Here is an 11,175-nt window from a genome sequence, read left to right as displayed (position 1 = left end):
TAAGTCTTCTATTTCCTTGTTGATTGTCTGCCTGGTAGTTTTGTCTATTATTGAAAAGGGGGTATTGCATTTCTCCCTTTGATTGTCGCTTTTTATTTCATGTATCTTGGTCTTGTTGCTTTTATGGAAGAGTTGATATTCTCAGGCCTTTATTCCACCGTTCCAGAAGTGCTCCCACCCTCGACATCTGATTTGGAGCTTAGAGAATGTGTAAGCTTTTCAGTTAGAATCAATCTTGTTTTATAATATCTTCTAGGCCACAATATTGAGGTTCATATACTGTACAATGATCATATTCATTTTCTCCAAAATTATCATTTAAGGGATCTTAAACATCCATCAGTGACATAGATGAAGAGTAAGGTAAACTTGAAGATAAAAACTAATATACCAACCCTAATGCCCTCTTCAGTGTTTTTGTGTAGTAATTATAGGCACCATATCTCTGAGATCCTCAAACATTACATTTCTCCCAGGCTGTGTTTTTCACCTGAAAATCATAATCATGAAACTATACAGCTGTCAGGATTTGATCTCCGCCTAGAATCTATGTAGATGCCAACCCAGTTTACCCTAATATACTCAAGGTCTCTAAATTCTTGGTAGAAATGTTCCTGACTTACAATGAATTGACTTAAGGTTTTTCAACTTCACAGGGATGCAAGAGTAGTACCCATTCAGTAGACGCCATACCTTGACTAATTACACAACCATTCTGTTTCCCTTTCAGTACAGTATTCAATCAACTGCATGAGATATTCAGCATTTTAAAATAAGCTGTGTGTTAAATGATTTTACCCAATTGTATGCCAATGTAAATGTTCTGAGCAAGTTTTAGGTAGGCTAGGCTAAGCTATGCAGTTCAGTAGGTTAGGTGTAGTAAATGCATTTTAGGTTTATAATAGTTTCAACTTATGATGAGGGACATAACCTTATCGTAAGCTGAGGAGCATCTATACATGGCCATATATATTAAATATTTCACTTAGATTATTTCAGTTTCTTAACTGCACACCTGAAACTCCTATCTTATAAGGTTGGTTTTTTACTACAAAACAAACCTAAAATAAAATCTAAATTGGGATTTAATTAGTCTCTATGATATAGAATTTTACTCAGTAGCTTATCCTCTAGTCTGTATTCATAAAAAGCTCTTAAGTTGTTCTTTTCATATCAAGTTTATCCGATTGTAAATACTAAAAACTTGTTTTGCATTTAGCAGTCTGTGTTTGTCAAGTGTGAGTTTTGCTGGCAAAAAAATCTGAGCCTAAAGCTCAAGACAATTATGAAAATAGTTAAGCTGAGTCAGAGACTGAGTGGCTTATTGCTGTTATAGACATCTGAAATGTAGTATGTTCTTCTGGAAGATTCCAGTGAGAGTGATTGTAATATCCTTGCCTAACACAACTTGGTGCAAGCATTCTGCATATATAATTATGTAGATATATAATCCTAGATTATCTTATTCCACTTGTGGTCATGGTTGTCAGTATTTGATTCTACCTTTTATTCAAAATATTCTTTTTATTCAAATAGAATTATTTGTTGATAGCTCATATCAAGATGGAGACTGGTGTTCACTAACAATTGAGACTTAATTTTTTCCAAATCAGCTTAAATCCTGATTGACCATGTGTTATAGGCTGAACTGTGTCCCCACAAAATTCATATACTGAAGCCCTAATCCCCAGTGTGACTTTGTTTGGAGACAGGACCAATAAGGAAGTAATTAAGGTTAAATTAGGTCATAAGGGTAGGGCCTTGACCACATGTGGGATTACTGTCCTTATAAGAAGAGACACCAGAGAGCCCTCTCCCCCTCCCCCCAGCCCGACCTCTGTCTTCATATATGCACGGAGGAAAGACCATGTGAGAACATAGCTAGAAGGCAGCTCTCTACAAGCCAGGAACAGAGTCCTCACTAGAAACCAACACTGCTGGGCTTTGATCTGCGACTTCCAGCATCCAGAACTGTAAGAAAATAAATGTTTGTTGTTTAAACTACTCAGCCTGTGATATTGTGTTAATAATGGCAGTCTGAGCAAACTAATACACCATGTTTGGCTCTAGAGGTACAAAAATGAATCAGACCTAAGTCCTACACTTTAGGAGCACATTGTCTAATGAGGAGAGACTTTCATGAAAATACAATGACAAAAAAATTCTAACTCAGCCTGGAAGCTCTGGAAGGCTCCACAGAGCACACATTTGACTAAGGTTTTCAAAGAAGTCCAACTAGGAGAAGAAACAGCAATCCAGGCAGAGAGAATCCTCAGGAAGGACTCAGAGGCATTCAAAGGTAGGATGTGTTCGGTGAACACTGAGAGGCCAGAGGGCATAGAGGGCATGAGGGACTGTCAGGACAGAAGGCTGAGTAAATGGCCCAGGGCAAGATGTCTATGAAGGGCCCTGAGAGCCAATATATAAGAGAACGTTTATTAAACAATGTGTTAGTTTACTAGGGCTGTCATCGCAAACTGCCATAGACCGAGTGGTTAAATAACAGAAATTTCTTTTCTCACAGTTCTGGCAGCCAGAAGTCCGAGATCCAAGTGTCCGCAGGGTGGTTCCTTCTAAGGCGGCTCTCCTTGGCTTGCAGATGCCTCCTCACGTGGTCTTCCCTCTGTCCATGCATCTACATCCAAATTTGCTCTTCTTAAGAAGACAGCATTCATACTGGATTAGAGCCCACCCTAATGACTTTATGTTAATTTAATTACCTCTTTAAGGACCCTGTCTCCAAATGCAGTCCCATTCTGAGGTACAGGGATTAGGACTTGAAAAGATAAATTTTGGGGGGACACAACCCAGACTCTAGCAAACAACTACCACATGCATAACACAAGTTAAGTTTAAAACACTGACCTCTAGAGAAGTGATTCCTTTTACACAACTATTATACTTTTACCCAATGAACTCCCAGGCTTTTAAACATTTCGTCTGCCAAACTGCATTTATTAGCTTACAACTTCATCATTTTTTAAATTTTTTTTAAATCAAAGACAAAATGTCAATCAAATTTCATCAGCAGGAAACATCTAGAATGATCATACTGAGTTGAAAAAGACTCAGTATGAAAAATCCCAGCCAAGAGAGAAACTGACATTCTAATTAAAATGTGACAACCGTTGTGGGGTAAACATGTGACCAGGGATAAACTTTCTGAAGTAGACTTCCTGAAGCGTACACACCTACAGCAGCATCCTGTGCGTGTCTGTAGTACAGCACTCAGCATACTGTATTGAAATTCTGTTTCTATGACTGGAGCCCGTCCCACACTCTGAATTTCCTGTAAATAGGGACCATGTCTCACTCATTTTTACATCTCTAGCAATGTCCCTGTGATAAGCTGTAATGAAGCCATTACTATCTCTTCATAATCCCTAGAGACCAGAGGAGCCCAAAGCTGAAAAACACTGCTCGAGGATCTTAAATGTAAATGAGATCACACATGTGTACATACACTCATGTGTTCATATACACACAAACGCCTACTTTAAATGCCAAGACAACGCACACGAAGAGGCCTCAGAAGAATGATACCGGGGGTGCCACAGGATTCTGAGGAGGAGTTGATCAAAAGCTGGAGCACGCAGGGAAGACTTACGGGAGAAGGTGAGATGGGCTTTGAAAGACAAAGTAGAATTTGAACAAGCAGAGAAGAGGGAGAAGGCATTCCAGTGGAAAAAATGACATGAAGAAACTCAGGGATGGAAAGGAAACATTTCATGCTTTTCAGCAATTAAACACTTTTTTCTTTTTGGAGACAGAGTCTTGCTCTATCCCCCAGGCTGGCATGGCCCAGGGATAGGCCCATTGTCATAGGTTAAATAATGACCACCCAAAGATATCAAGTCCTAATCCCAGGAACTTGGAAATATTACCTTATTTGAAAAAAGAGGTCTTTACCACATGCACACGTATGTTTATTGCGGCACTGTTCACAATAGCAAAGACTTGGAATCAAACCAAATGTCCATCAGTGACAGACTGGATTAAGAAAATGTGGCACATATACACCATGGAATACTATGCAGCCATAAAAAAGGATGAGTTTGTGTCCTTTGTAGGGACATGGATGCAGCTGGAAACCATCATTCTCAGCAAACTAACACAAGAACAGAAAACCAAACACCACATGTTCTCACTCATAGGTGGGAACTGAACAATGAGATCACTTGGACTCGGGAAGGGGAACATCACACACCAGGGCCTATCATGGGGAGGGGGGGTGGAGGGGGGAGGGATTGCATTGGGAATTATACCTGATGTAAATGACGCGTTGATGGGTGCTGACGAGTTGATGGGTGCAGCACACCGACATGGCACAAGTATACATATGTAACAAACCTGCACGTTATGCACATGTACCCTAGAACTTAAAAGTATTATTATAATAATAATAAATAAAAAAGAAAAAAAAAGAGAAAAAAGAGGTCTTTACAAATGTGACTTGATCAAGGATCTGGAGATGAGAACACACTGAATTACCTGGGGGGGTCCTAAATGCCATCACAGTGTCTTTTCAAGACAGAGGCAAAGGAAGGTAAGGAGACACGGAGAGGGTAATGTGAAGGTGGGGGCAGAGATTGGAGTTTCACAGCCACACGCTCAGGAATGCTGGGGCAGCCACCAGAAGCCGGAAGAGGCAAGGAAACTACTATAGGGTAAAGTATTAAAAAAAATTATTATTTTATCATTTTGAATTTTATTAATTTGATTTTTTTTTTTTTTTTTTTTTTTTGGAGACGAAGTCTTGCTCTGTTGCCCAGGCTGAAATGCACTGGAGCAATCTCAGCTCACTGCAACCTCTGCCTCCTGGGTTCAAGTGATTCTCCTGCTTCAGCCTCCCAAGCAGCTGGGATTACAGGCGCCTGCCACCATGCCCGGCTAATTTTTGTATTTTCAGTAGAAATGGGGTTTTGCCATGTTGGCCAGGCTGGTCTCGAACTTCTGACCTCAGGCGATCTGCCCACCTCGGCCTCCCAAACTGCTGGGATTACAGGCATGAGCCACCGCACGCAGCCTTTATTGTCTTGAATTTCTTAACCAGGGCATTCTCTTTCCCCATATCAGAATACAGTTACTAATGTTTCTAATGTGGTATTATTTTGCTATATAAAGGTCCTGAGTTCAAATAAATTTGTGAAAATATTAAATAGCTTAAACAGCTTTAGGTCTTAACTTCTTGGCTCCTATGATGATGTGCTTGTGAAGCTCCAAGACGGGGGAGAAACGACATTCTGAACCTATTTAACCTACTTCAGAGCATTTCTCAGCACTGGCATTCCATTGGCTATTTTTTGATAAATGCTGAACTGCAGCAAAGAAAGAAACAGTCTTGAAGAGATTTCACTCAGACCAGGAAGTAGCGTAATGATGAAACGTCCATGACCCACTGAACAGAACACTTCAATAGTAACCAAAATGTTTCGTCTCTAGGTTCCTCATCTCTTTCACCTGGACGGGGATGGAATCATATGGCAAAATATTCTTTTCCAAGCCCAGCTTATCTGGTTTTTATTAACAACACCTTCTTTTGATTACTTACTATTCTTTTTTTGAGCAACACAGTCTTGCTGCATTGCTCAAGCTGGAGTCATTGGTGCGATCATAGCTCACAGCAGCCTCCAACTCCTGGTCTCAGGCAATCTTCCGGCCTTAGCCTTCCTAGTAGCTAGGACTACAGGCATGTGCTACCATATCCAGCTAATTTTTTAAAATTTTGTAGAGATGGGGTTTTGCTTAGTTGCCTAAGCTGGTCTCAAACATCTGGCCTCAAGCAATCCTCCTGCCTTGGCCTCCCAAAGGAATTATTTTCTTAAATTTGTTTTTACCATTAGTTAAGCCAGATAGATTTCCCTAATCAACTAGACTTTATCTAGTGGCTACTGAGGCTGCTCTAACAATTACCACAAACTTGGTGGCTTCAAACAAGAGAAATTTATTCTCTCACAGCTCTGGAGGCTAAAAGTTGAAACTCCAGCAGGGCCTCACTCCCTCCAAAGGCTCTAGGGGAGAATATTTTCTCGCTTCTTCCAGTGTCTGGTGGCTCCACGTGTTCCTTGGCTTATGGCTGCATACCTCCATTCTCTTGCTGTCTTCCCATGGCCGCCTGCCCCTCCTCCCTTAAGAACACCTGTCCCTGCATTTAGTGTCCACCTGGAAAATCCAGGATCATCTCATCTCAAGGTCCTTAATTACATCTATAAAGACCCTTTTCCCAAATAAGGTTACATTCACCAGTTGAGTGGGCTAGGATGCTGACATATCTTTTGAGGGCCACTAACTATTCAACCCACTACAACCCTGAAGAGGTATTAGTGTCGGTCTGCCGCCAACCTCATCTTTGGGTAATTACAAAAGTTTAGAGCTGCAAAATTGAGGACCGGATCACAGACAGTAAACTCATCTGGTAGTACCTTTCTGCTTCGCTATGCACCATGCCCATCACCTCTCAACCAAACAGCAGTAGAAGTCAGTATTTCCATTTTACAGACAGACAAATAAACTGAGGTTCCATGAATGTAAGTAAAGTCTCCAAGGGCACAGAACTCATCAGTGACAGAACTGGAATTCAGATCTGGGTCTTTATGACTATGAAACCACACTCTCCACTCCATCTCATTGTCTTCCACATTCCTTCTAGGACTGTTAGTCTTATCTACTTCTGAGTCATACAAAACACATATAACAGACAACAAACAATATGAGACTTTTCCAGATGTGTCAAATGCTTTATATCCTGTTTTCTCATTTCTGGTCTTAACATCCCTGGCTCCTTCAGCCTTCAGTTCGATGACATGGCTTGTCCCCTTCCCTTTTCAGTCACATTCTCTAAATCTGTGGCACTTAGTCTATATGCTTCTTTAAAGAATGTTTCCCAGAGCAGACTAATTATAAACACCAATTTTTATTCAGTACTTATGTGCCAGGCTGTGTTTAAAGCATTTCAGTTGTATTACTTGAATCTTCAGTAATCCCGTTAGATAGGTTACTATTATTAGTCTCCATTTTGGAGACAAGGAGACATAGAGGTATCCTGCTCAAAGTCACAATGCTAGGATGTGAAAGACAGTATTAAAATGCAAGCAGCCAATCTCCAGGGCCCTGCATGCTTAGCCTCTACTCTCTTCGCTGCCTCTCCTTGTGCTTACTACAAGTTTGGTCTCAACTGGTGGGAATAGAAAGAGGCCATTCCCTCCTTCTAAATAGTATACAGTTAATGCCACCTAAGATCATATGATGGTCATATCACCTATGGGCATCTGGACACTGCTAAATGTGTGCCCAGCACTGATTCCCTTCCTCTTCCTTCTCAAAAGGATCCCAATTTTGTTCATCTATCTATCCATCCACCTCCTGAATTAGGGGATGGCAAATGAGTGGAACCATCCTCAGTGTCAGGGATACAGTTTGACTGGCCTAAGACCTATTGTTAGTGCAGGGATGAACTCGTACTGAAGTTGACCCAAAGAGAACTGAAGGAACACTGACAATTTTCAGAGGGACTCATACCCCTGTGTATTAGTTAGCTTGGACTGCTTTAACAAAATACCATAGACCGAAGACTTAAGCAACAGTTTATTTCCTCACAGTCCTGGAGGCTGGCAAGTCACTTCCTGGTGGTATGCAGATGGCCAGCTTCTGGCTGTGTTTTCACATGCTGTATGACATCATGTAACCTAATTACTTTCTTACTCCTAATTCAATCACGTTGGGAGTTAGGGCTTCAACATATGAATTCATGGGGGACACAATTCAGTCCATAGCATCCTGTACTCTTCTGTGACATAAGCAAGAGGTCAGATGTGTTTGCCTTCTACTCCTGCATTCTCTGAAAAGGAATCCCAGTCCCAGACTCTTGCTCTCTGATTTCCCTGAATAGAAGCAGTTAACTAGGTTCTGAGGCAGAGGCAGAAAGAGGACTTGGGGATGAAGACTGAAAGTCACTGATGGCTGGGGAGAGGGAAGAAAGTCTGAAAGGAGCGGCTCAGGCAAGGCAGATTCAATTCGGATAGACAACTTAGAGAAAACTCTTGCCCCTGCCCCAAGAAGCCGATGCATCTAACACTGAGACCTCTTTCCCAGTGAACGTCTGTACTGTCCATCCTTTCAGCCATTAATGGTAAAACCAGGGCAATATGCCTTTTTAAACTGTACCCTGAATGTCAGAAATATACCGATTTCAGAAATGTCAAAGGTACATTTTTTAACCACAGAAGTGGGGTATTTCCAATCCCAGCTTTTACTTGGTAAAGCCTTTCCTATTACCCTGCTGTGGGCTCAGTTTTGTTTCCCTCGAATTCTTACGTTGAAGCCCTAACCCCCAGCACCTCAAAATGTGACTATATTTGGAGAAAGGGCCTCGGAAGTAACTAAATTAAAATGAGGCAGTTAGAAATCCAGAGACTGGTGTTTTTTTGTTTGTCTTTGAGATGGAGTTTCGCTCTTGTCGCCCAGACTGGAATGCAATGGCGCAATCTCTGCTCACTGCAACCTCTGCCTCCTGGGTTCAAGCGATTCTCCTGCCTCAGCCTTCCACGTAGCTGGGACTACGGACGTGCACCACCATGCCCAGCTAATTTTTGTATTTTTAGTAGAGATGGAGTTTCACTGTGTTGGCCAGGCTGGCCTCGAACTCCTAACCTCAAGTGATCTGCCCACCTCAGCCTCCCAGTGTTGGGATTACAGGCGTGAGCCACTGCACCCAGCCTTATTTGTTTTTGAGATGGAGTCTTGCTTGTTGCCCAGGCTGCAGTGCAGAGGTGTGATCTCAGCTCACTGCAACCTCACCCTCCCCAGGTTCAAGCCATTCTCCTGCCTTAGCCTCCCAAGTAGCTGGGACCACAGGCGCAAGCTACCACTCCTGGCTAATTTTTCTATTTTTAGTAGAGATGGGGTTTTACCATATTGGTCTGGCTGGTCTCAAACTCCTGACCTCAAGTGATCCTCCTGTCTCAGCCTCCCAAAGTGCTGGGATTACAGGCGTGAGCCACCGTGCCCAGCCTGACTGGTGTTTGTGTAAGGGATTAGAGACACAGACAAAATAGAGAGGGAAGACCATGAAGACACAAGGAGAAAGTGACCATCTATAAGCTGAGGAGAGTCCTCAGAAGAAACCAACCCTGCTGACACCTTGATCTTGGATATCCAGACTCCAGGACGGTAAGGAAATCAATCTTTAGTTTAAACCACTCAGTGTGTGCTACATGGCTACAACAGCACAAGCAGACTAACACAGGCCCCAGTCTGAAATGATCTCTCCCCTCGCTTCTCTCAGCTACCACTGGAACTTCATTTGGCATTTAATCAAGCACTGCTTCGCGTTATCTGGCCCACTAATATCTCACACAGTAAAATTGCTTACTACTTTTTTCCCATCCATTTTTTCTCGTTTCCCCAACCAGGTCCTTCACAGTCTATGAATACAGGCTTTGCCTTACAAAATACACATCTTGAAATCTTTCCATGGCTCAGCCCTCCAGGCAGAAACCACCTGCTGCCAGGCCATAGGATGTGCTGGGGGCCAGCCAAAAAGGTCTGCTAAAGTCACAAAACTGGAGAAAAAGTATGTGAAAGAGGGTGGGGATGGACAGGAGGAAAGAAGGCTAAGTATAATGGAGGGCCAGACACAAAGGGTAAAACAGCAAGCAGGTCAACATAGTGAAAGCAATGACAGAGCAGGTCCAGGCAGACTGAGGCCTGGTTTGATACAAGTCTCAAAGAGAGGGTCTTCCAGTCGCCACTGGTAAACTCAGCTCTTTCCCCACTTTGTATCGATTTAAACAGAGGACATCCAACCGTAAACAGTAACCAGGTTTTAGTCGCTGGCCAGGGAAGGAGCTCTCACTCTAAATGCCCCTTCTCCCCAAACACTAGAAGGCATGGAGTTTTTAGGACTAGGTGTGGGACAGGAGAGGAATGTTAGCATGTGCAAAGTGAGACTCTAAATGTGCACGCACGATTCATAAACATACATCTTCATGCATCACATGTACACAAAATGGTGGAGACTTTCTTTTAGGGGAGGGGATAATGATAATGATCTGAAGCCAACTAGAGGTTGCCTATCCTGTTCCACTCTGCAGTCTTATCTTCCTCTGGTATCTGATAAGGGGTCAAGAAGCTCTGGCACCATCCTGGGGCCATCTGGTTTCTTTAAGCAGTTGTGGCTATGAAGGGACTGAAGAAAAATAGTAAGAAAAAGGAGCTTTCCCAGTGATTTCATCAGCACCCTCCCCCACCTCTCCACCTCCATAAAACCATCCTAGGAGGTCATTCAGCTCCAACATGTGGATGATTAATCACTTCTGCTTGCACTGATTCCTCCCTCCTCGGAATGCAGAGCAATTTTTGCCTCTGTCGTCATTAGCTGGTGATGTCTCTTGATGGTTTTATTATTTAATTGGCTAATTTTGTTCTCAGAAAAAAAATATGCTTTTACAATTCACAGTATCTTTTTTTAACATACTATATATTGTTACTTTTTTAGTGTCCATAAAGCCTCAAGAAAAAATAAATAACAGCATTAGAAAACTTAGCCATTAGTTTTAATCTTTCTGCACTGAAGCCTAAAATATGAAAAAATACGAAAAATACAAGTTGTGAAAGTTTCTGAGTGTCCAGTAGATTGGAATTTCTAGGACAAAATAAGTCATGTGCTCTGCCCAAAGCCTCAGGGCAATCCAGCTGAATCCCAGTTTAAGAAGTCTGTTGCAGAGCCAAATGTGTTCATACTGAAAGAGATTCAGTCTAGAATCTATGAATGGGCACAGGGAGTCCCTGACCTCTGGGCAACATTCCCAAAAGCCTACTGGAAATCATAAATCTAACTCATAATAAAACTGCTCTGGCTAAAACACAGCTCTTTGCTTTTAGCCAGAATTACAGGAACTCAGTTCAATATTAGTGACGGTCTGGAAGCCGAAATCTCTGAATGTCCGCTACACTTTTGTATTTTTGTTCCTTTAAGCCTCAGTGGGGGTGAAAGTTATATTTCTGATCAGTAAAGAAAAAAAATGGAACTGAATTACCATTTCACAAATATTTTATTTATGTTGAGACAAGGTCTTGCTCTGTCACCCAGGCTGGAGTGCAGTGGTGCAATTACAGCTCACTACAGCCTCGACCTCTCCGGGTTAAGCAATTCTCCCACGTCAGCCCTCCCAAGTA

The sequence above is a fragment of the Macaca mulatta genome, chromosome 10 (genome assembly GCF_049350105.2).
Source record: "Macaca mulatta isolate MMU2019108-1 chromosome 10, T2T-MMU8v2.0, whole genome shotgun sequence".
NCBI classification, from domain to species: domain Eukaryota; kingdom Metazoa; phylum Chordata; class Mammalia; order Primates; family Cercopithecidae; genus Macaca; species Macaca mulatta.
The sequence above is the reverse complement of the archived record's forward strand: the minus strand, read 5'-3'. Positions refer to the sequence as shown.